The 27,144-nt window shown below is 39.2% G+C and overlaps 1 protein-coding gene across 13 annotated transcripts in view; it reads right to left on the reverse strand.

Moving 5' to 3' along the window:
• Nucleotides 1-9,832: 9,832 nt before the first annotated feature.
• Nucleotides 9,833-27,144, reverse strand: part of ZWINT (ZW10 interacting kinetochore protein) — a 56,542-nt gene continuing 39,230 nt past the window's right edge. For 6 of the 13 annotated variants that reach the window (XR_012019621.1, XR_012019617.1, XR_012019620.1 and 3 more), the window contains 3 exons: nt 26,806-26,898; nt 18,778-25,214; nt 9,833-15,337 (listed from right to left, as the gene is read on the reverse strand). The gene's annotated coding sequence lies outside the window, so the exon portion shown is untranslated. Of the gene's footprint in view, nt 15,338-18,777; nt 25,215-26,526; nt 26,899-27,144 lie in introns of those variants that run through there. The other 7 variants (XR_012019624.1, XR_012019622.1, XR_012019635.1 and 4 more) reach the window with 4 other exon arrangements.

A 27,144-nucleotide genomic window follows, 5' to 3' on the forward strand; every position in this document is an offset into this window, starting at 1 on the left:
TTAATAGGATGCCAGGTACTGAAAATTTTACCTTATTCATTGCTGAATATTTTTGAAAGATATTCACAGTCTTTGTTTTTAGACATAGTGACATTAGTTTTCCCTTGGAGTCTTGCTCCTAAGACTTTTAGGCAAAACTGGAGTTGTTTTCTGTCTAGGGCTAATTATTCCCCTTTCCTAAAGCAAGACCCTTCTCTACACTCTAACTACTGCCTTAGAACCAAGAGTTTCTCCAGACTCACTATTGGGAACAGGCCTCCTCCAAGTCCTGTACCTCTGGGGGTTTATATCTTCATTCCTTTTTGGTGGTTTCTCCTACCTTGAGTGTGGTTTCATGGATGTGTCCATCAAATCTTAACTGAACACTGGAGGGGGTTTCTGAAGATCTCTGGAAGTCTATCTTTATACTGCTCCTCTCCCGCCCCCTTACTTATCTGTGAAAACTCTGGTGCCTTGTTTCCCCCTGGCTCTCGGCTCCCACCTTTCAACTCAAGGAGCTCACTGGGACTTGCCTGGATCCCTCCTCCTGTTGCCTGGGCCTAGGAATGCTCTGATGGCTGGGCAGACATAGGGCTCACCGCAGTCATCCCTGAGCAGTGGGGCTATGATAACACTCACCTTATTTTTATCTCTCAGCTCTCAGGAAACACTTCCTTCTGTCACCTGAGAGACAGCATCTTGAGAAATGTCAGTTCATAAGCCTTGCACAGTTTTTCAGCAGCCCAGTAAATTCAGTCCCTAATAGTCTATCTTGCCCAGAAGTGGAAGTCATACATCTTATTTGTCAATACTTTGCTGGCTGTGATAAACTTTTGAAACGATTCCACTGGGAATGTGAAAACATGGAGAAAAAACTCACTTTAAAAATATTTTGTACAGCAGCTTCCCCTGGTTCATTGCCTTACTAAAGGGTAGGAAAAGGGAATTAATCTAATGAGATAATTAATCTTGCAAGGAGTATAAAAGAAATCATGTTTACAAGGACTTAGTGTTATACAATTAGATTCATTCCTGATGATATGCCAAATTATAAAAATCTCGTTTGTGTGTTTCCTACCTGAGCACCTTTTTAGATAGCCTGAAAACTTCATAAAAAGCAATTATTGTATGTCAATTGTATTCAATTAAATATAGTATAATTACCTATTTTAATTCTGATAGGTTATATTAAAATAACATATGGATAATGCTTTTTAATTGTTTATTGACTTTTTTGTCTATGTATGTCATTGCTAGAACAATTACCAGAATTCAAATGTGAGTAAATATATTTTAATGTACCAAATGAATTCAGGTATTAAAGCTATTAATGATAATCCAATTATTTCCCCTTAGAAATTTAAAAAATCACAAACCCACCCTTTCTCAAGTTGCAGTGGTTGATAGCTTTACTATCACGTCTTACTGGATATTGTGAATGCTATTTTGAGGAAGTCAGTACAATTTTTGGTGACATAAGATAACAAACCAGGGGGAAAATGAAGCATCTTTGTTTCCTGAAGTTTTGTTGATATTGTTGTTGCTGTTTTTCTTATTTATATTATATGCCACAAGACTCAGCCAAATAGCCGTCTCAGCTAAAAAGTGAAACATGAAAGCGCCTTCAGCTTCAGTATAAAAACCAAGATCCCACTGCACGTTTCACTTTCTTACTTTCCCTATGTGAGAGGTGAATTAGGTCATCTCCAAGACCTACGAAGAATCACGGGGACTATTAATGAGCCTTAGTAGAGAGGAAAACCACATAAACAAAGTTCTAGACTGTCTGATCATAGAGATAAAATAAAAGATGAAAAATTATATGAAACTCCTTGCATCTCAATGTAGACTTCTAGTGCTCTGGCTGACGACTTGACTAAATATTGAAGCCTGGGGGTTAGGTGGTAACTTGGAATATTATTTGCCTACTGAATAGTCATAATGAATACTTTGAAATTAAATAATGAATCTAAAACTCTCTTTTTTTTTAAATATTTTATTTATTTATTTGAGAAAGAGAGAGAGAGAACACAAGCAGGGGTGAGGGGCAGAGGGAGAAGCAGACTCCCCGCTGAGCAGGGAGCCCAATGTGGGACTTGATCCCAGGACCCTGAGATCATGAACTGAGCTGAAGGCAGACGCTTCACCGACAAAACCACCCAGGCCACCCAAGTATCTAAAACTCTTTAGTTCTTGAATATCAAGGTGACAATACTCTTTAAAAAAATCCTTTGGTATTAAAAAATTAAACAGAAATATAAATTTGTGAATATTCTGTTAATTCTTAGGGGTCAGACCTTAGCTCTACTTCTGTGTATTTGTTCCTTTCTTACACGTAGATCATGTTGGTGGTTTGAGGTTTGTTGTTGTTTTTTTTTTTTTTAAGATTTTATTTATTTATTCATGAGAGACACAGAGAGAGAGGCAGAGACACAGGCAGAGGGAGAAGCGGCTCCCTGCAGGGAGACCCTGGGATCATGACCTGAGCCAAAGGCAGATGCTTAACCACTGAGCCACCCAGGCGCCCTGGTATTTTGAGTTTTATGTTATTATTAAGTCAAAAAAATATTAGATTGTTTACAAAGTCTTTCCTGAATATAATTTTGAATCACAAGAATAATATAATAGGTTCATTCAAAAACTTTTGTGAAGGTTTATATGATTCTACATATTATATTTTAAATAATTCTATTTCCTATGAATAATTTAACATGCCACCTATGATGTTTATTTAGAAGTTTCTCAAAACTACTATACCTAAATATTTTCACCTCTCTTCATATACCTTTTCTGTTTACCTTTAGCAAAAATACCTAACTTCTACTAAATTCCTAAGATATGTCAGAAGATTTTATCTTTACCTCAATTCATCTTTACAACTAAACATCTTATAGGACAGGAAAGATAATAAGAATCTGCCTTCATTGGATGCCTTGTACAGGACATATCTCAATTTCCATCTAACCCTAAAGTTTTCTTAATTTCCATCTAACCATAAAGTTTTCGTGCTACATATAATGCTCCCTAATAAGGGGAACACCTAGGTGGCTCAGTTGGTGAAGTATCTACTTTGGCTCAGGTCATGATCTCAGGGTCCTGGGATCGAGTCCCATGTCGGGCTCCCTGCTCAGCGGGGTGTCTATTTTTCCCTCTGCCCCTCCATCTGCTCATGCTCTCTTTCTCTTTCTCTGTGAAATAAATATTTTTTAAATTAAATAAATACATCTTTAAAAAAAAAGTACTGAATGCTCACTACTGTTTTCTTGTCCCATTAAACTTGACCCAAACTCATTTGTCTATAACTGAGATTCTGGATGTTTGTACTTGTTGCCCTAACACCCATCACATCACAGAGAATTAACATTCTCTTACCACCTTAACGATTTGGAAATGCAGGTCTTATTAGAGCTACACAATGGCAAATATCACCCTTGTGTTGTCACTTTTGAGGAGAGTGCAATAGACAAAGATATTCACTTAAAATATTTGGTTATTCATCGAAAACTTCAAAATGTTCAATACTATAAAGCCAGCTTCAAAAAATTACAATTTTTCCCAAATATGTATTGCACATTTGAAAACACAACTTCTGGGGATCCCTGGGTGGCTCAGCAGTTTAGCGCCTGCCTTCAGCCCAGGGTGTGATCCTGGGGTCCTGGGATCGAGTCCCATGTTGGGATCCCTACATGGAGCCTCCTTCTCCCTCTGCCTGTGTCTCTGCCTCTCTCTCTCTCCCTCTCTCTCTCATGAATAAATAAATAAAATCTTAAAAAAAAAAAAAAAACCACATCTGCTATTGGTTATTTTAGCCCTAACCAGTCTCCAACATCTCTATCTCAATTAACCGGAAAATGGGATGTCAACCGTACAATGTTGAGTCCTGAACTGTGAAGGATCTGATATGTTATGCTAACTTGTAAATTAAGAAATCTGCTTGTTACTATTGTCAGATTCTCTACTCGGTTAGAATTCAGACTCTTGCAATGGTTTGGGAGGAGAGCACCAGAGCATCTGCCTTCTGAGTAAGACTCCACGAGCATTCTGAAAAACGGAGATCATCAACACACCTCTCTCTTGCACCTTTTGGGGTCTAACGTGTTCTTTCCTTAGATATAAGGAAAGATATAGGGACTTGTACCATCCCTCCAACATCATAGAATCTCATGTCAGTAGTTATAATTTCATTTCTTCCCCAATCTTCCCCCACTTACAGATAGACCTTTGCCCAAAAGGGTTGAAGGCAAGATGCAAGAGGAACAAGACATTTTCATAAAAGTTAACCTGATTTAGTTTCAAATCCCCTAGACAATCCTTCAACCAGGCTGCCAGCCATGGGGTTTTCCCACCAGAGTGGCCTAGTTGCTGTGACGATAAAGGGATACATTATGCCCAGGACTGATCACAGCAAAATTTTCAAACTACCTCTATGTGATTCCCGGCTCTTTCCTTGTGATCACTACTCTGGAAGCCGCTTAGTGGAGATTATCCCATTGTAGGAATGGCTGCCTTTAATAATCAAACTGCCTTATTAATGCATATGGACCAGGAAAAGGTGAGGGAAGTAGATGACCAGCTTGCTGTTGAATAGCTTCTGCCTTTCTTACAATCATTTTTCATGAATACAAAACGAAACGCTGTGACAGTGAAATGCCAAGTAAATAGGGCTCTCTGGGCTTCTGGGGAAGTAATTTTTATTTGATAAGGAAGGAGATAAGGCAAGAACTTCCCACTCTATCCTTCCAAGGAGGTTTTCCAAAGATGGCAATATATCTTCAGGTTTCAACATAAATCACCATCATCATGGTATCCAAGTGGATATTGGCAAAGGCCTGTGCTTTGGGCAAGCCTCGGACTCTACGGCATAGTCCAGACCCACGGCTTCCTGATTCTCAGGGCTTCTGTAGGATTGTAGCAACTACTGTGGGATCTGCTCTGCTGTTTCTTTAACTCTGTCCCCGTGACTCCAGGTGCCCACCAGTGACTTAACGTGTCCTGCAGTGTTACCTGCTATTGAGTGGATGGGGAAGGATGTAAGAATTATTTTTTTTTCTCACTACAGGTTTTACTTCTGCTAGTCATTATCATCAAGATGCCAAGTACTCCAATAAGCAACATGAAGCTATAATCTAATTTATTCCTAATCTCCTTAATCATATATTATAGTGATTGCTACAGTTCATATTTTACGAATGGGAAAACTGAGGAATGATGGATTCAATCACTTACACCAGGTCCCACTGCTGAAAATGCTGGAGCAGCTTTTTTTTCTTTTTTTAAGATTTTATTTGTTAATTCATGAGAGACACAAAGAGAGGCAGAGACATAGGCAGAGGGAAAAGCAGGCTCCCTGCGGGGAGCCCGATGTGGGACTTGATCCCAGGACCCCAGGATCACATCCCGAGCCGAAGGCAGATGCTCAACCACAGAGGCACCCAGGTGTCCCATTGGAGTAGCTTTTGAATATGAGCCTCAGACGCCAAATGTAAGCTCTTAACATGGACCTATAGTTTTATATTTTACAAGATACTCACTGATATTTACTTAAGTACAGTCCCAAACTATGTGTCCATGACTACCAGGAATAAGAAGTTCAATAAAATCACTATCCTAAAAGCCATGATCAACTTTGCCATATATAGTACAGTTCTGTGGACTCTAGTCACGGAGACGTGCATCACCTGGTCACAACTTCTTCATTTTACAATTGCGGGCTGGTCCCCTGTGACCAGCTTCTCCCTGACTCCTCCAACCCCAGCCCCTGCTGACCACACTCTACTCTCTGTTTCTGAGAATGTGGCATTTTCACACATTGGTGATATCATACAGCCCTGGTCTTTCTCTGATTTATCTCCTTTGCATAAGGTTCACAAGGTCCCCTCAAGTTGGTGCAGATGCCAGGATTTCTGTCTGTAAATTGCATTGCAGATATGCCACATCTTTATCTACTCATCCATCGACGCTTGGGTCGTTTCCAAGTCTTGGCTGTTGTGACTGATGTGGTGATCGTGGAAATACAGATATCTTTTCAGAGCCCTGTTTTCATTCCTTTGGCTATATACCTAGACATTGGATGGCTGGAGTACGTGGTAATTCTATTTTAAATTTTTTGAGGCATCTTCATACTGTTTTCCAAAGTAACTGAGCCAGTTTGCATTCCCAAACAAGACCCAAAAGTGTCTTTTTTCTCTACATCCACACCAACACATTATCTCTTGTGTTTTTGATGACAGCCATTCTAACAGATTTAAGGGTGTACCTCACTGTGGTTTTGACTATTGCCATTTCCCTGATAATGAGTGATGATGTTGAGTGTCTTTTCATGTGTCTGTTGGCCATCTGGATGTCTTCTTTTTTTTTTAATAATAAATTTATTTTTTATTGGTGTTCAATTTTCCAACATACAGAATAACACCCAGTGCTCATCCCGTCAAGTGCCCCCCTCAGTGCCCGTCACCCAATCACCCCCACCCCCCGCCCTCCTCCCCTTCCACCACCCCTAGTTCGTTTCCCAGAGTTAGGAGTCTTTATGTTCTGTCTCCCTTTCTGATATTTCCCACACATTTCTTCTCCCTTCCCTTATATTCCCTTTCACTATTACTTATATTCCCCAAATGAATGAGAACATATAATGTTTGTCCTTCTCCGATTGACTTATTTCACTCAGCATAATACCCTGGATGTCTTTGGAGAAATGTCTATTCAGTTGCTCTGCCAATTACTTATTTATCTATCTATTTATCTATTTATTTATTTTTAAATATTTTATTTATTATTCATGAAAGACACAGAGAGAGAGAGAGAGAGAGGCAGAGACACAAGCAGAGAGAGAAAGCAGGCTCTATGCAGAGAGCCTGATGTGGGACTCAATCCCGGGACTGTGGGATCACGCCCCAGGCCGAAGGTAGGCACTTAACCACTGAGCCACCCAGGCGTCATTCCTCTGCCAATTTTTTAATCAGATTTTGTTGTTGTTGTTGTTCTTGAGGTGTATAAGTTCCTTGTATATTTTGGATATTAATCATTTGCAAACATTATCTCTTGCTCTGTAAGCTGTTTTCTCATTTAGTCAGTGGTTACCTTTGCTGTGTAGAAGCTTTTCCACTTGATGCAGTCCTGTTTGTTGATTGCTGCTTTTGCTGCTTTTGCTTTTTGTGTCTTTGCCAGGAAATCACTGCCAAGACCAATGTCAAGAAGCTTATCCGCTGTGTTTTCTTCTGGCACTTTTATGGCTTCAGGTCTCATGTTTAAGTCTTTTAATCTCTTTTGAGTTAATTTTTGTGAGTAATGTAAGATAGAGACTAGATTTCAAATATTCTCACCACAAAAAAGAAATGATGATCAATGTGATATGATAGAGATGTTTGCTAACCCTGTGCTGGGAATCATATTGCAACATATAAATGCCTCACCTCCAAATAGTACACCTGAAAATTATACAATGTTATATGTCATTTATAGGTCAATTTCAAAAAGACGTCCTCAACTCAGTGATCTTACCTCATTTCTCAGGTTAAGGGCCTCAATTTTACCTTTTGTAAAACATCAGTTCCTTAGTGCTTTATGCTAATCTCTGGTGGAGTTAAGGTCGTGTGTTTTAATTGCAACAGTAGATCAAAATCATTGACTCTTTTTGAAACAATGGGAAATTTCCAGTTAAATGTAAATCTTAGGTGTGCAGTGGGATCACAAACGAGAGCTACATTTATCTTGATTTTGAAGCCTGTTAAATGATTCTGGATTGGAAGACTCTCCAGCAGTTGGTTCTCAGTCAGTTGGTCACCAGAGCTTACTTGAGCTGACTAAAAGTCAACATTACATTATTGGAATAATTTTAGTTCTGTTTCCATAGAAATAGTTTTGCACATAAGACAAATGCTAACATTTGTATTTAGCTTTCTATTTTTTCTTGCAGATGACAGCAGTGTTGTCTTTTAAATCACACATCTGAAGTAGTTGAGCTTTGGGGGTAAAGATAAAAGCGCCATCATATTTCATCGCATCTATCATTCTCAATATGATCTTTAGGTAGGATCACATACTGCTAATTCTTTCTTCTCCTTGATGTGTTTTTATCTGAACTTTAATAAACATTATTAGGAAAAGTTACCCTATAGAAATGGCTATTGAAGATGAGATGAAATATAATATATATAAATATATAAAATATATAAATATAAATACAACCTGTATTATGTAACTAGATTGAAACATCTCACATACAGCAGCTCGTGTGAAAGGAAAATAAAGATTAAGTGTGGACAAGCTCAATATAGTCATTGAAATAGAAAACCTTTCTGGGGATCCCTGGGTGGCGCAGCGGTTTAGCATCTGCCTTTGGCCCAGGGCGCAATCCTGGAGATCCGGGATCGAATCCCACGTCGGGCTCCCGGTGCATGGAGCCTGCTTCTCCCTCTGCCTGTGTCTCTGCCTCTCTCTCTCTCTCTCTGTGTGACTATCATAAATAAATAAAAATTTAAAAAAAATATAAAAAAAAAGAAAACCTTTCTGCTACACTGGCCATCTTTAATGGAAGTATTCTGTTGTAAACAAAGGGGACCCTCTTTCTCAACTCATACTTTGAAATCTATTGCTTGAAGGTGATGCTCATTTCTATCTTCCATTCTTAGACCAGCTGAGGAAACATAACTCAAAGAGTTAATGAAGGATCTTGATGTCTTAAAACAACTCAAATGTTAAAGAAACTCAACAGCCAGACCTGGGGGGAGGGGGGGGGGCTAGAAGATACTATGGGTATCTTAAAATCGTGTCCCTTTCGAGGGCAGAGGTAAACTTCATTAGTTATCTGAAGTTGTATGGAAGCAGTTTTTGACACCAAATAACAAAACCTCTGATTTTTACTTTCCTTTTCTATAATCACTTAACTAGCTCTTTTACTATTTTTTAAGATTTTATTTATGTATTTGAGAGAGAGCGATCGCACATGAGTGGGGGGGAGGGGCAAAGGGAGAGAGAGAGAAAATCTCAAACAGACTACCGGCTAATTGCAGAGCCCAGTGCTGCTAGGGTTAATCCTGGGACCCTGAGATCATCACCTGAGCCAAAATCAAGAGTCCATTGCTCACCAACTGAGCCACCCAGGTGCTCCTTTACTAACTCCTTTATATACATTATGACATTTAATACCCCAACAGTTCCATAAATGTACTTTTTCATATTTTTTATGGATCACAAAGTTGTAGTTCAGAGAGGCTAGGTAACTTGCCAAAAGTCACACAGCTTCTAATTATTGGTATTGAGTTTGTACTACCTGTTCCCTGTTTCTTTCACTATTCCAAACTATCTCCTTACAGACTATCCTATACTCTGATGAATATTATATGGATAGTGTTTTCCTATTAGGTTCATAAGAAAAATAAAAAATCCTTTTCAATTCCTTTAGCTTTTTTTTTTTTCAGATTTTATTTATTTATTCATGAGAGACACAAAGAGAGCCAGAGACATAGGCAGAGGAAGAAGCAGGTTCCCTGCAGGGATCCTGATGCGGGACTCGATCCCGGGACCCCAGGATCACACCCTGAGCCAAAGGCAGATGCTCAACCCCTGAGCCACCCACATGTCCCACAATTGCTTTAGCTTTCAATAAACTCCTCCTGTACCTAATTTTAGTTGTTTGAAAATACCTCCCAAGCATACATATTCTTATACTAAAACTTAAGGATCTTGAAAAAACCTTCAAATTTCCTCACAATGAATAGGGTTCCATCTTTTGAAAGAGATGAATTCAGAGACACTTCAAAGTCCCCTAGACACTCTCCACTTTTACAATGGGTAGTATGTTTCTTTAAATTATGCTCATAAAATGATGAATTAAGTCAAGGAATGACTAGTCCTATTGTCAAATTTAATGAATTAATGTTTATTTCTATTATGTTCTCTCTCTAAATAGATGGCTTACAACATAATGCATTTTTTTCATACATTCCAGGTTACACAATTTGAGTTAATTCCTCTGCCTACTTTAATTCAGAGCCCACAACCTAATCCTAGGAATTGACGGCAATGGTTTATAGCAATTCTATAGCCAATATTTGCTCAAATAAACAAACAAAACAAAGTCCCATACCCAATACAACATGCATCACTGGCTATTCTTCAAGATCTCTGATTCTTTTCTAAAATTAAGCGTTATATGCAATGTAATGTGTGTGTTCACATGCATACGTGTGTGAGTAAAATAGGGTAAAAAAAAGTAAAAGGAAGATAGAATTGGAATTGTTTGGATCAAAGAAGAGGAACTATGTCCATTTCAGGCAACCGTACTCATTTTGCAATTGTTATTGTTGACTGATCAATGGTTGTTTATTTGTAAAAGGCTGGCCAGCTTTGTAAACAATGACTGTGTTTTAAACACATGACTTTCTAAACCCCGTCTTCCACTTTATAATTTGGAGCAAACTCAAGTTCTAATTCGACCATTTTCTTGACTGAAGAGAGAGGAGGCCACTGTAAAAACTCTCATGCGATCCCAACTAAAACATGACATTACCATGAACACATATTAACCATGTGACATGGCATCCCTGCAGAGCTCTGATTTAAAATATCTGAAAACTAAACTAAGGCTAACCTGAAAGTAAACTAATTGCATGATGTATAGCTACAGAGTCGGAAAATGTATGGACGTTGGGTTTGCTTCTGAGATCCGAAGCTGCTGGAGAGTAACCGGATACCATTACAGCACCCGTTGACGTAACCTACACTCTAAGCTCCTAAGGGATCCCTAAAGGGCAGGGCACCTCAAGGAATGAATATCCTGCATATTCCATATGAAAATACAAAACAGATTAAGCCATGGTTTACACTTGAGATCATCAGTACGTAACACCCGTATTTAGAACTGTGAATCTAGGAGGTTGAGTTATGCAAATGGAAATTTATATATCACTTTTTAGTTATCAAATGCATTAGGTTAGAGCTTGTTCTCACAGTTGAATATAAGGCCCATAATTTTACTGGCAAAAAATAAAAAAAAATAAAATAAAAACAGCTATTTTCCTCTGACAAGACAGCAGCCATCAAGAATAAACTCATAAAAGCCTCCATAATATTAAAAAAAAAAGCAATTTTGTGCTGAGGTCAGTATAAGCTAAACCTAAATGTGGATCCATACCAAATATTGAAACAGCCTGTTATAATTACTACGGCAGCATACTTACACAATCAAACCTATTCTTGAAAAAAACATCGGTTGGTTAATTTTAGTTATCTTTAAATCTAAATTAACTATCTGCGCAACGGTGTTTGGCATATTGACAACCTGGATCTGGTAGTCGGAATTCTAGAGCGGCTCCACCCCTTGGTATTATTCCTTGGTTATATCATATCACAGGATGGAAAGCATTTTCCAGATGTCGCTAAGGTCATTTATCAGTTAATCTTAGAGGATCTGGATACTGCTCACCTAATCACATGACTGCTTTCATAGCAGAGCGCTGCTGGCTATGTAGTGTAGAAGTTCATGATTCTTCCCTGGAGGGGGATCTGATGTCTTGTGTTTTCTGCTGCGTGAAGGACCCACAGCACAGGGACCTGCAGGCAGTGGAAAGAGGCACGCAGCACACAGCCGACCAACAAAGCAGGACTGTAGTCCTGGAACTTCAAGGAGCTGAGTTCTGCCAATGACATACATTAGACTAACAGAAGGAGCCCAGCCTAGCCAACACCCTGATGAGGGCTGTGACACCCCGAACAGAGACCAAGCCACACTATGCTGGCCCGCTGACCTACAGGACCATGAGCAATACAAGCAATACATAGGGGCTGTTTTCAACTATTGTGATAGTTGTGATACCTTGTTAGGCAGAAAGAGAAAATCAAGTCAATGACCCATACTGAGTGAGTCTCAATTAATTGTTACATAATGTGTATCTTGTACCCGATTAGCCAAAAAATCCTATGGGCACACACAGAAAATCAAAACCTCGCAGACTAAAATACTTGTTTTAAAAACCTCACTCTTGCAATTCCAAGATCCTCACACATTTTTTGTTCATCTATCCATTCATTCATCCATCCATAGATTCTCTCAAAAAATTACGAGGAATTGTATGTCTCTACAAATTCAATGCTGAACAACATCATACATTTTCTGCCCTTATTGATTTTATAACCACCTCTATAAGAGTGATTTCTTCTTTGCTCACTTAAATTTGAGCCAAGTGTGATAACTGTATTTTTAGTAATATAAGTTGCATGACATTCCCATACTTTTGAACTTAAATTTGAACATATATGTTGTAGGGACGTGAGTTTTCATAAACTCTAATTAACGTGTTTGTCATTAGTGATTCTACAACAGCAAATTATATATTATTAGAAATGAAAAAAATGTTATGAGGTAGGGTAGGCATACATATTAAGATGAATTTGGCCTGTTCTACAAATTATTTGGACAATAATGGAATGTGTAAATAACTGACAGGGCACCTTTGAAATATATCAACTAAGAACATCGTGATAGTCTAAAATCTCTGTGTGCTGCAGATAATTAGAAACATTAGAGTGGAATCTTCAAAACTTCTCTTAGACGTTGATGTATTATTCCTAGTTTCTTAGAGAAGGGAAGAACAAATAGGGGATATTGTGATACGATAATGAAGATCTATTCTGAGGGTAGGACAAGATTCTAGGAAAGATGAAACTGTTTGCTGGAAGATACCAAAAAGTTCTCAGTGACACAGTGTACCTGCTTGTACCACCAGCCCACCTCACTGATAGAACGGGTAAGAACCAGGCATGAAAGATGATAAGGATGGTGAAGAAGAGGAGGAATTCCAGGCAGGCAACGTTATTTATCATATTTGGGAGATTCTTTTATGTGCCAAGATCTCTGGGAAGAACAGTATATATATTTTATGTTTATTCCTCACTGCATAACAGTAAGTTAAGAATCAGTTATTCCTATTTTAGAAATGTTCCTAGTTTATATAAGTGAGCAGCAAACTGTTAGATTTTAAATAATTTGTCCTGCCTTTTTTTTTTAAAGAGATTTTATTTATTTATTCATGAGAGACACAGAGAGAGAGAGAGGCAGAGACACAGGCAGAGGGAGAAGCAGGCTCCACTCAGGGAGCCCGAAGTGGGACTCGATCCCGGGTCTCCCAAGATCACACCCTGGACTGAAGGCGCCGCTCAACTGCTGAGCCACCGGGGCTGCCCGGTAATTTTAAATGACCCATTTTCCTGACATATTTATCCTATTGTATTTGTTACACAACATTGGAAACATTGAATACACATTTTTGAAAGTGCCCAATTTCATTTAATAATATATCATGCGGTCATATAATTAATGACTAAAGCATTTCAACAAAGGATTTGAACCAAAGACCATGCCAACATCTATGCCCTGAAAAATAATAACCACGAATTTGCCTCTTCCAAAGCCGCTTGTCTAAGCCAATCCACCCAGACTTCTAAGTCAACTTTATGAGAACATAAAAAATCTCCAGCTCTGGAAATAGGAATAGAAATCAGAGCAGACGGGCTTCCTGCAGGGAGGGATGGGTGGCACGGCCTGGGAATCAGACTCCACTTCAGCCTTCCTAGCCTTTGGGGCGTCTTTGTAGAACAGCCTCGTGTCAGACTCGTACATTCAACTACTTACTAAAGGTCTCCCCCTACATTTACAAGGTCTCAGCAGACAGTATCATCTCCCCCTTTTTCTTTGCTTTCCCACATTTACACCCCCTCTCTTTGTAAATCAGAGTGATGCCGTGTCCCAGGCCAGCTACGTGACTCATTCAACCTACGTCTCCATCCCCGCCCAAGCTCTCCACCCAGCTCCAGCCAGGCCCTCATTGTCTCTTTCCTAACCTCCTCCCACCACCTCGTAGCTGCACTCTCTTTGTCCAGCGCCTTGTTATTATGATCACACTGATGCCATGATGGCCCTTTGGGGGATGCATGGCCAGTCGTCTGCATGGCAACCATAGACTCAACTTGCCTATCACACAGGACCTCATGTCCATCTTCCATTCTCTTTAGTCTCATCTCACGTCATCCTTGCAAACTCACTGCTTTCTGCAGCTGTACTTCAGTGCCTGGGTTTGGGGAAGGCGTTACATGGTCCACGACTCTGTGTTTTTGATTCGTTTGCTCCCTGTCCTTGTGTCCTCCACACTGTCCCAGTTGCTCCTCTGCTATTGGGCACACATCTTCAGCTTTCTTATGTCTCTCTGCCCCTGGATCCTGAGTCTCTGGAGGGTAAACTAGTACCAAGTAGTTGAATACCTGTGGTTCCTTACCAGATACTTGAAGGGTCAAGATGAGAGAAGAAAAAACACTATTTACATAGAGCCCTCCATTATGCCAAGTGTTTTCAATCTGCATAATTGGTACTTTGAAAGAGAGATTCAAGCCAAGTATCAATTCAATCCTGAAAGAGAAACAAAGGTGTTAGACTAACATTCATGAGAGTGGTAGACATTGACTTACACCTAAAAAGAGACAATTTTTAGTAGCATGAGTGATATTCTAGGGCACACGCAAAGGCATTGTCAGGAACGCGTAGATTGTGGCCAGGGAATACAAATCTAAATTCCATTTTATTGGGCATTTACACAGGAGTCCTAGGAGACGACAGTAGAAAGCTTGGGTCATGACATCAAACGCTTTTAGAAACGAGCGGGAAAATCTATAATTAATTCTGAAAGCAATAGGGAGTTAGTAAAGATTACTTCTGATTTCCTTGAGACCTAATTAAATCTCTGTTTAAGCAGATCATGGAAAGTTCTTTTATGACTCAAAATGAGATTTATCAATATCCAAACTTCCAATCTTATTTAAAAGTAAGAATATTTCAAATTATTACTATCACACAATTATATAAAATAGTTGGATATTTACTTAGCCCCACTACTAAATGAAAAACAAGTTGGGAAAGTGTCCTACCTTTTTCCTAATGAACCTAAATCTAGTTTATTCCTCTTTTTAATTTTTCCAGGCACTTTGGGATTTTGCAGTCATCGGGGCGATCGTTATAAATTCTCACTCACTCTTTAGGATTAAAAAAAATGAGTATATAAGATTTTTTTTTTCCTGTTTTCAATTCTGAATACGTTCAGTGTTCAGAAAGAAATCTTTGCTCAGGGTTCAACTCAAGAGTCAGATCTGTACTTACTAAACATCTCCATTCAGACTTACCTTACTATACTATATATTTAGTCCGTTTAAGAAGTTTTACCTGCTTATTATTGCACTAGACCATTCCAAGGGTTCTCTGTTGCAAGCACCAGCTTCACGTTGTTTAGGAGATACTTCCTACATTCTGTTACCCCTACAGGCACTTCTGTGCTTGTCACACTTCTGTGCATTGTGGTTTCTAGCTCTTAGGAGGCTGCAAAAAGGATATTTTTTTTTTTTTGCATTGAAGTTACACAAGGAACTTGGTAGCTATTTTACAGTTAACATAATTCTTCTTTTTAAAAATCTTCTATCCTCTTGGTTGTGTTGGGCACATGATATAGGATAAGGGGACACAGAGTGTACAAAAGACCAGATCAAATATGATCACCTAATAGGGTCTAGAACATTCAAACAGTTCTCCATGTGTAGTTATATAATCTCTCCCAGGGTAAGTGTTGCCTCGTTAACTTGCTTCATTATGTAAGTGCCATCATCAACGAATTAAATAAAAAATATCAAGCCAACAAAAACTTATTAAGCACCTTTTAATGTGCAAATTGCTTCCCTGGGCACCCAGAGTAAGATGGGTTTTCAAATAGGTAGATGAACATACTCTCTTCTCTGTTTTATCTTTTTTTTTTTTTTTTTTAAGATTTTATTTACTTATTCATAAGAGACACAGAGAGAGAGGCAGAGACACAGGCAGGAGAAGCAGGCTCCCTGAGGGGACCCCTTTGAGGGACCCCGGGATCACGCCTTGAGCCAATAGCAGAGACGTTCAACCACCGAGCCATCCAGGTGTCCCTCCTCTGTTTTATTTTATAATTATTTTCTAATGATCACCGTAATGTCTTTAAGTCTCTTTATCTATTTTCATGCTTTCTTGTGGTGAAAGCTTGGGTATTTGAGAAAGTTCAGTTCACTTTGCTGAGGACGTATGTAACATGGCAGAGAAAGTGGCAGGTAGACCTTCGCTTGCCCTGTCTCCATCCGTTGTGCCTCCACCACCGTGTTACTGGGCCAAGGAAGTGACGGACATTCCCAGGAGGATACGCGGAGCATTTGCCCAGTGCTGGGCCACTTCACGGAGAGTACATGAAGTTGTCCACACCTTCCAGGCGCCTGCACTTAATTGGACTCATTATGACTGGAATGGAGCACTTCCTTTAGGGTAAGACATTACTTCTCTGAATGAGGTACTGTTGGGTCCACTAGTCTCATTTTATAGATGACATTACCTGCTCTCCTTTGTAGGTGGCAGAAATAAACATCTAAAGGGCAGTCTGCTGGACACCAAGCTTGCAGCCTAGAACCCTGTTCTATGCTCGGCTCCCTGTAACTTACTTCCTTCTGAGTCTGGATCCAGAAGACAGTGCAGCCCCGCAGGGCCCAGATCCCCCATTGCAACACACAGCCCTACGTACAGTCTCCTTTACCCTCTCAAAAATGAAACAGTTCAGGGAAAATAGAATCAAAGCATACTCTGTGATATAAGCAAGTGCTATCCTCAGAGAATAGCCTGGAAAATTTGGGGAAGAGTGTACATCGGGCTCCCTTCCTACCTAAATTCCAACAGAGCTATCCAGCAGCTACAATGATGCCCTGATGAGAAGGACTGGATGCTGCACAACTTCTAGTTTGAACTCAGTAAAAATGAAACTTCCTGAAAGACGTTTTTCTGTCATGTTTAGAAGCCCAGTGGGTGACGGAGTCGGATATGAACAGTTAGGATAGCTGGCTGTTTTGAGGATTTCCGAACGGAGTTAACTTATTGCCATCATCTGCTTCCTAAGCTCATTTGCAGTCACCAGCTGTTAAGGGGAGGTTTTTATATTTAACAATAGGAAACATGCATCTGGACACCAGATTTCTTGTAGTTTTTACAGACATCTATAATATACTACGAGAAAGGAGAGAACCAATTCAGTTTTAGTTGTAAAATTATCTCAGAATATTTATTATGGATTCGTTTTACTTATGTGTATGTTTATGTGTGTCTGCATATGTGTGTGTGGCTATAGTTTTAGTTTAGAAGACTCCTCTAACCCATAATTCTAATTTCTCATTGATCCTGAAGTATACTCAGTGATATTAAAAAAATAAAGTAGAAATTACCAAAAGATGACTATAGTACAGTTTATTGATAGTTTTCCATTCTCTGAAAATGAGTTCAACAGCACTTGTGAATTTTCTATATAATTGAGAGCAAAATCTTTCATGTCCAGTATAACAATTTTTTTCCAGCAGAAAATACATTATCATAGATTTGTAATGTTCTTTGGGAATAGATCCTAATGCCATTTTAATTCTGTTTTGCTGACACTTTGATAAGTAGTTAGCTTATCTAATGAGGTAGGACATATTGTAAATCATCCTATACATATCAATTAAAGAAAAGTAATTCTGAGTTGTGGATTGGACAGTGCCTGGGCTCTTGCTCTCTGCCCTCCATTCCTTCAAATATTAATGTCATTTAGATTTTGTGTTAGATTTGTGTCCCAAATAATTACGTAGTATGGAACTTCAAACTCAGTCTTGAATAATAAATACCACAAATATTAAAAGTAAAAGAATTATTCTGGCTGTTTTTAGGCTCTTTTCAATCACTTTTTATTTTTGAACCATGATCTATAAGCTATAAATGACATAAACATTAAATAAGTGAAGTGTGGTTTCTCCAAATACATTAAAGACTTAAAATTGTCAAATGGGCTATTTGTGGGAAAGAAGGGCAAGGAATAAAGTATTCTAAATATATCTGTATTATAGATATATAATTACAGCCTGCTTGGAAGAAATTCAGTAAAATAGAATCTGATAGGCATGTATATTATTTAATTTATGATATCTAATACATTATTTCTGGGGCACCTGGGTGGCTCAGTTGGTTAAGTGTCAGACTCTTGGATTAGGTTCAGGTTGTAATCTCAGGGTCATGAGATCGAGCCCCACATCAGGCTCTGTGCTTAACTGAGTCTGCCTGGGATTCTCTCTCTCCCTCTTCCCTTCCCCCTCCTCTCTCTCTCTCTCTCTCTCTCAAATAAATAAATAAATAAATAAATAAATCTTCAAAAAATAAATAAAATAACACTGCACATGTAAGTAAGCTCATACAGCATCACAAACTAATTGACCACATAAGCTTTAGGTTTATTTCTGGGCTCTCTATTCTGTTCCATTGGTCTAGGTGTCTATTTTTCTGCCAATACCATACTGTCTTTTATTACTATGACTTTGTGATATACTTTGAAATTACGAAGTGTGATGCCTCAAGCTTTGTTCTCTTTACTCAGGATTGCTTTGATTAATTTAAAAAAATAGCAGAATTAAACTACTAGGGCTATACCAGATTTGAAAGTTTTTGCACAGCAAAGGAAACCATCAACAAAATAAATAGGCAACCTATCAAATGGGAGAATATATGATACAGGAGAATATATAAATGATATATCCAATAAGAGGTTAATATCCAAAATATATAAAGAACTTATGCAACTCAACACCAAAAAGCCCCAAATAATCCAATGAAAAATGGGCAGAGGACCTGAATAAACACTTTCCAAAGAATGCAACAGACACATGAGAAGATGTTCAACATCATGCATCAAGGGAAATTCAATTTAAAAATCACAATGTGGTATCACCTCATACCTGTCAGAATGGCTAGAAACAACAACAGAAGAAACAAGTATTGACGAGGATGTGGAGAAGAGGGAACCCTTGTGCACTGTCGGTGGGAATGCAAACTGGTGCAGCCATTCTGGAAAACAGTATGGAGGTTCTTCAAAAAAATAAAAATAGAATAATCATGGGATCCAGTCATTCCACTACTGGGTATTTACCCAAATAATGTAAAAACACTAATTCAGAAAGATATGAACACTCTGATGTTTATTGAAATATTATTTACAATAGCCAAGATATGGAAGTAACTAACCCAAGTGTCTATGAAGATGTGACTCTCTGCCTCTCTCTCTCTCTGTCTCTCTCTCTCTGTCTCTCTCTGTCTCTCTCTCCCTCTCTCTCTCTCTCTGTCTCTCTGTCTCTCTCTGTCTCTGTCTTTGTCTCTCTCTCTCTCTCTCTCTCTCTCTATATATATATATATATATATATATATATATATTCTGTCAGGAATATTATTCAGCCATAAAAAATGGAATCTTGCACATTGTACAGCAACCACATGGATGGATCTAGAGGGGATAATGCTAAGTGAACTAAGTCAGAGGATGACAAATACCATATAATTTCACTCATATGTGGAATTTGAGAAAAAAAATGTACAAAGGAAAAAAGAGAAACAATGGACTCCTAAATACAGAGTCAGATACAGGGGATTGCCAGAGGGGAGTTGGGTGGGAGGATGGGTAACATAAGAGATGGGGATTAGGAACTACTATCCTTGCTGTGATGAGCACTGAGTAATGTACAGAAGTCTCCTTTTTTTCTTACATCTTTATTTCATTTATTCATGAGAGAGAGAGAGGCAGAGGGAGAAGCAGGCCCCCTCCCAGAGAGCCCGATGTGGGAATCCATTCCAAGACCCCAGGATCACACTTTGACCCTAAGGCAGACGCTCAGCCACTGGGCCACCCAGGTGTCCCAATGTACAGAATTCTTGAATGGCTACATTGTACACTTGAAACTAATATAACACTCTATGTTAATTATACTTCAATAAAAAAAAAAGAAGAAAAAGAAAAAAATTAAAAAGGAGTAATTGATAATATCAGAATTAATTAGTTAATTAACGAGCTTATTTACTGACTAACTGACTAACGGGTCACTTCATTATTTAAATTATTTACTTCAATAGACTACTTTCTCCTCACCCTGTTAGATAGGAGAGTACCCTGATCTTCCATTAGCTAAGTCATTTTGCCAGCTAACGTCACTTTCAACCAGTTCCTAAGTACCTCAACAGTACCTAAGTACCTTTAGGGCTGTGTCTGTCTTTATGCCTCACTGTTACCTTGATCCCTATGGGTAAATTATTAACATATAATGGAAATTATATAGTTTTGGAAGTTCGGTGGTGCTGGGTCTGCATCCTAGTTGAGAAGGTCCCTATGTGTGTAACTTAGAGGAAGTCATTTCTCAAGCTTAGGCTGTATGAACGTGAAGTGCACCACACAGTCCTGCTCATCCAGCACATTCACAATACACATCCGGCACTGTTTTACCACTAAACAGACTCAGGTTTTGTGTTTAACAATCTAACTCTCAGTAAGACAAGATGACTCCCGCCTGTAGACTCACAACAATTAGTTGGAATCCTTATTTATTTATTTATTTATTTATTTATTTATTTATTTATTTATTTTTACATCTCTTATCAGACTGGTTCTCTGGGGAGCTGAACGGTGGTTCCCATCTGGCCCACTATCTTACGGTCTCATGCAATATGCGGACTTCTCACCAAGAACCATGGATGACTTTGATGGCTGTTGGCTACCTGAACAGGTTCTACCAGGATGTTTATCTGAAGCTTCTTGGGTATGACATGTTGTTTGACCCACAAAAATGTCTTAACTTTCCTCATCTCTACACTGGAAATAATACTATGAACACAATGCATTGTTTAATTAACTATCATTACCAAACATTTATCACGATGCCTGACACACGTAGACTGTTCAAAATATGGTAGCTGCAATTATAAATGTCTTTAGTGTTATACACGAATGAATATTGTAATATTCCTAAACCAAGGTCAGGATCCTCATGTCCCTTTTGTCCTTAAAGGGCTTAGATGATTTAGCTACCTAATAGAGGCAATTCTGCATTTCAGCAATTTTCCCTGGGCCCTTACTCCATTTGGTTTTGCTTCTTTATCCATCTTATTCATTGATATTTGTAGACCTGTCAGACAATCTTATAATGTCATTTATTTAAATAAAGCAATGCACCTTGTACATTAGGGATTGCTCTATAATCCTGATGGTACAAAAGAGATTTACAATATGGTTCCAAGTGCAGTGAGACTTTGCCCCACCCTAGACCAATATGAATCTGTTAAAAGTAATCTAACAGTGATACCTTAGATCTTCCGATGCAAATCGACCTTCTTTTACATTTAAATTATACAAAAGTCTCAGAATATTCTACTCATGAAATTCTAATATTTCACCTTCATGTATTCTTAAATTTTCTGTTCTTTTGTAGCTGACTGGATTCAATCCCTGGAGTTCTGAGAAAAGTCTTGTCCTGAGAAAATGTAGGGAAGAAGCAATACCCATCCGTACATGTGGTTCTTTGATCGGGTCTAGGTAAAACATCTGAATTATTTTAATGTTTGTTCCACATGGGTGTAGGTTTTGAGGCAAAGGGTATATTCTTTAATCCTTTCTATGTTTCTCTTTATCAGAATGCTTGATCAAGAGCACTGATAATCTGCTGCCTGGTATTTCCCCAATCATGCTATATTGACAATGAAAAATCTAGAATGAAATGCCTGAGAATTTTTATTCCCTCCTGAGGGCATATTTTTATGACTATATGTTAGCACGCTAATTATCTTACCTAATGCCTGTGATTGCAAGTAAAAAAATAATGATAAAATTTGCATCCAGAAGTGATAAAAGTAATTGTTTAATGTATATCTTTAGGTCTTATTCTCACAGCTGAGTGGATAAAATCTTATCGTGCCAAATTAATGTGATTTAAAGACCTAGGCAATTATTCCCAACCATCACCAGTCAATCAGGACCACGTTAAGTACAAGAAACCCCACTATTTAGTAGGATTTAATGTCAAGATACATGGACTTCAAAGTCTTTGAATTCAACAGGCATCATCTACCATGAGTCTGGCTCTGTACATACCATCTCTGTCTTGCAAGGATAGCCTGTGTGCAAACATCTTTGAAAAGATAATTGAGATAAAAAGTAGTTCTTCTGCTCACATGACAGGCAGAAACACAAGAACCTGTGGCGCGGTCTCCCCCAGAAAGCATGCAGTCAATTCATCCTGAGTGATCATGATTTATGGAGATTTAGTAATATATTTGATCAATTCCACTCACCAGTCTGGAATCAATATTAATGATGCTGTTGAAGGAACATATGTCACAGGAGTAATAATGGGAAAGCAGAGGAGGGGGAGGGGGAGGTAAATGAACATCTGATCAACACCCTTGGGTCCTCCACTTCTGGCTGAGGCAGAGTAAGAGGCATAGCAGTCACCCTTCCACCCAGAACAGGGAAACAACGGGACAAAGACACAAAACGACTGGTACCACACCCTGTGCAACAGATGGGCAGGACAGAGATCTCTGATGAGGGGAAGAAGAATGAAGTGATCCTGGTGATGGCCCTGGCTGCCTCGAAGTAGCTCCCAGGCTGTGGCTCAGGCCCGAGGAACACCCAGCCCACATGTCCTGCTGGAGGGAGGGGACAGAGCTGGACGTCCAGGGAGGCTCGACGAGCTAGGGCACATGGGCAGACACGGAGGGGAAAGCAGCGAGCAGAGAGACGCCAGCTTCGGGGGTGTGAGTCCTTGTCGTGTCTTTTTTTTTTTTATATATAAATTTATTTTTTATTGGTGTTCCATTTGCCAACATATAGAATAACACCCAGTGCTCATCCCATCAAGTGCCTACCTCAGTGCCCGTCACCCAGTCACCCCCACCCCCTGCTCACCTCCCTTTCTACCTTGTCATGTCTTTTGATGAGAACTGGCCTCCAGAGGGAGGACCACCCTGGAAGGGTACAGGGCATAAATACAGGGCCACATGGGGCTGAGAACAGCAACGCTTTCCAGCAGCCTGACTGGAGAAAATACTTGCTTCAGGCAAAGTTTTATTGCTCACAGCACCACTGCAGGGACCATAAAAAGAAACAATTGGTCAATTAGAATTTCTGCTCTTCCGCAGACAAGAGAATGAAAAATAAAACTATAAGTTGTTTTCAGATTATATATTTAATAAAGAACTTGTATTTGCAATATACAAGGACTCACAAAATGAAGAAGACCACTGATTTCTGACAAATAGGCAAATGATCTGAGCTGGCACTTTAGCAAATAAGATATACGAGGGTAAATGAGTACATGAAAAGATGCTCAGCGTAATTAGCTACAAACTAATTAAAAATTAAAACCTCAGTGACACACCTTTCAGAGTAACACTACCCCCTCCAAAAATGACTAAAATTAACGAAGCTGGCTGTACCAAGTGTTGAGGACAAGGAATGGCTGGGATTCTCTTTCACTATCATGAGATTGTAAAGTGGTTTTAGGAACACTTGGAAAGACAGTCTGTCAGCTTCTTCAAAAGTTCCTGACACGTCCATATAATTCACCTTAAGCAGTTAGAGGGATTTACCCCAGAGAAATAAAAGCACAATTTCACACAAAGAACTGTACAGGAAAGGTCACAGCCACGTTACTCATGATAGCTAAAACTACGGGAAAAAATAGCTAAAACCAGGAACACCTCAGATGCCCATTAACAAGCGACTGAATTAAAGAATCATGGTATGCCTGTACAATAAATTAAAAACATGCAAAAAAATAAATAAAAATAAAGAAATAAAAATATAAATAAAAATAAAATGCAATGAGCAAAGGATCCACACAACAACACGGTGTATCTCAAACCGACTAAGCTAAGTAAAAGAAGCCAAACAAAACAAAACAGAAGACTGCATATTACACGATTCTGATTATATAAAGCCCTAGAAAGTGCAAACAAACTCATGGAGACAGAAAGCGCATCAGTAGTTGCCTGGGATCAGGAGCTTGGGAGGGAGGGGTTGCCAAGGAGCAGGGCAGGTGTCTCAGGTGACACGTCCAACACCTTGGCCGTCACCATTGTTTCGTTCCTGAACATGTCTGCGGAAACCAATCCAACTGTACATTCTAAACATGTGCAGTTAATTGTGTTTAAATAAAGTAAAAATGTCTTGACAAAAGACTCAAATAGTATTGATGATCAAGAAACGGGAAGTGGAAACCATGAAAAGTGTTCATTTTGTAAAGTTTAAAACTAAAATTTCCCTTTAAATCTCACTTTTAAATGATCTCAGTTTAGATTATATATATATAATCTATCTATATCTAGATATCTAGATATCTATATATATCTATAGATATATCTATATATCAAATATATATATTTGATATCTATCTATATATATTTGATATCTATATACACATAGATATATAGATATACCAAATCCAGCAGAAAAAAAATACTCATTTTCCTGCCAGAAGCTTTTTTAATGGGATGGCCATGGTGATATTAGGAAAAAGATGTATATAATAATATACATAGATACACTTATGGGCTTTTCCAGGCAAAGTACTATAATCAAAGCAGCTCATCAGGACATACAGTTCTGTCCCACGCGATGTTGCATCAGAGATGCTTACACAGATGATAAATGAGTAGGCTAAAACTCTGCAAAGTATCCTGATCCTGGATCCAGAGAGTAGGCTGTTTCTACAACTCACCTGCTAGACCGAGAATGACGTTTTGTGCCGTCGCTACCTGCCCCCCTAATGATATATGATAGCTGCGCTGTGCTCTGTTTTAACAAATGACACCTGACACAGCAAAGGACATACATAGGTCATCGGGTCCAGGTCACTGGAACTGCCTGGAAAACCAGGTTCTCTTGAAGGGAGGGGGTGAGAAGTCTGAGTCCAGTGAATTTATAAGTGCTCGGCGCCCTCAGCTGCCAACAGCAGGGGGCAAAACCTGCCGAACTAGAGGCAGAGCAAGGAGCTAGGCACCTGGAAGTAAACGAGCCCGAGTTCACTTTCCATCATCAGAACCGAGTGAGAAGAGAGGAGCTCCAGGCTACCCCCAAAGAGCTGGGCCTGTGAGAATGTCACAGTGGCCCCTGCGCTGGGACTCTGGAGGCCAGGGGACACCTGGAACGGAGACAGGATGGAGACAGAAGGTGGGACCAGACCACCCACCGTCGGGGGGAGGAGGGGAACTGAGGCAGAGAGTGACGTAATCATTCTTGATTTCACGTGTAGAAGAACCTCTTGGGGGACTTTGTGAAAATTCAGATTCCTATCCTGGCTCATGCTCGCCCACTGGAGTCAGATTCGTTCGATCTGGGCTGGGGTCCAGGACTCTGTAATTAGAGAAGATGCGTGTGGTGTGGCCTGCGGACCACACTGGGCAGAAGTACTGAGTGGTTACGAGGAGGCCTTTGTCCCAGTCCCGGCCGTGGGGGTAAGAGCAGATCTAATCCTCACCCCCTCCCAGTTTCAGCAAAAAAGAGGAATTCCCTTATCTCCAAAAACAGTGTGAGGATTAAGTATAAAACATTAAGAATAGAGCATAGCACAGAGAAAACACTCCAATTATTTGTAACCAATGGGCTTCCTCTTTATCATTATGGAGGGAGAACCAGGCAAAGGCCGACACGTGTTTGGTAGCCGCATAATTATGAAATGTTCGACTCTGGTTCTGAGAGTGCAGAGCACACTGTGACAGGGGGATGGAGGGCCGGTCCCCTGGGTGAGGGCCAATGGCATCAGCTGACAGCCACAGCTGTAGCCAAGGTTACTCTGGTAAAACAAGATGGCGGTAAAAAAAAAAAAAAAAAAAAATGAGAAACTAAATTCTAAAGCAAAGGATAAAAGCAATCTGTAAAGATTTAAGAATTCACATCATGAAGGAAACACATAAGTTCTAGATGTTTTATATAAAAATCTAAAATAGTATTGTATAATTTTGTCCTTTTTATGCATTTCTGAAACAATGAAGACCACACTTCAGCCAGTAGGCCTCCATTTATGCTAATGTGAATAGCAAAGGCCAAAGGAAATAGTTGTAGGACCACAGGAGAGAAAATAATAAACATTTTCAAAGAATAAAAATAGAATTGTTATCATTCTATTTGTAAAAAAAAAAAAAAAAAAACGTTAATACCTCAAATAACTTCAACTGTGTTTTAACCAGAATCTACAATGAATTTTTTCGATTATTTCAATCTTACGTTATGGTCATTGATGGAGCCAAATGTACACAATCTTTTTACAGTGGTAACTTTCAGCAGTTTCTTATCTATATTCAAAGCAAAAGGACAGTAGTACTTTAGGGATTTTTTTTTTTTTTTTTTTAAAGCTCTGAGGTGGGTCACCTGGGAGGCTCAGTCAGTGAAGCATCTGCCTTCAGTTCAGGTCATGATCTCAGGGTCCTGGGATCAAGCCCCGCATCCGGCTCCCTGCTCAGCCAGGAGTCTGCTTCTGCTTCTCCCTCCCCCACCCCCCTGTTTGTATTCTCTCTCTCTCTCTCTCTCAAATAAAATCTTAAAAAAAAAGCACTATTGATCATTAGGTTATAGTGACAAAAGATGCACATAGTCATATGTCACCAAGCTTTTGAAATTAAAAAAAATGTAATGAATATAAACTGATGAAAATAAATCAGGCAGACTGTATTTTTAAGGGAGATTTCATTTTTTAGCAGTTTTAACTTCACAGTAAAATTGAGTGGAAGGTACACAAATTGTGTTTTTCTTTCCAAGTAACATAAGAAACTGACATACTTATAAAAAGGACAAATATCACAACTGTGAATTTATCTGAAAAGCCCAAGCAAACAACCTTCCAGCAACATCAGTGGAGGTCAAGGTGTGTAAATTGTGTGAACACATTATCATCTCAGCCCAAACAGTCTTTTATTGTTTGGAGACTCCAACAAGGGAAAATGCTTACTTTGGGACGGTATCTTGAAGGTTGCTTTTGAGGTTTGAAATCCAAGAGAATGACCCATTTTTAACGTTTCCATCTGCTATGGACCTTGAAATCCTGATAAAAAATTGTGTGCTTCAGAGGCATTACCTTTGAAAAGTCACCCAGTTCTTTTTTTTTTTTTTTTTTTTTTTTTTAGATTTTTATCAATTTATTCATGAGAGACAGAGAGAGAGAGAGAGAGAGGCAGAGGGAGAAGCAGGCTCCCTGCAGGAAGCCCGTGTGGTGCTCGATCCCAGGACCCGGGATCACAACCCGAGCCGAAGGCAGATGCTCAACCGCTGAGCCACCCAAGCATCACAT

This window comes from Canis lupus, chromosome 27 (genome assembly GCF_048164855.1).
Source record: "Canis lupus baileyi chromosome 27, mCanLup2.hap1, whole genome shotgun sequence".
Taxonomy (NCBI): Eukaryota; Metazoa; Chordata; class Mammalia; order Carnivora; family Canidae; genus Canis; species Canis lupus.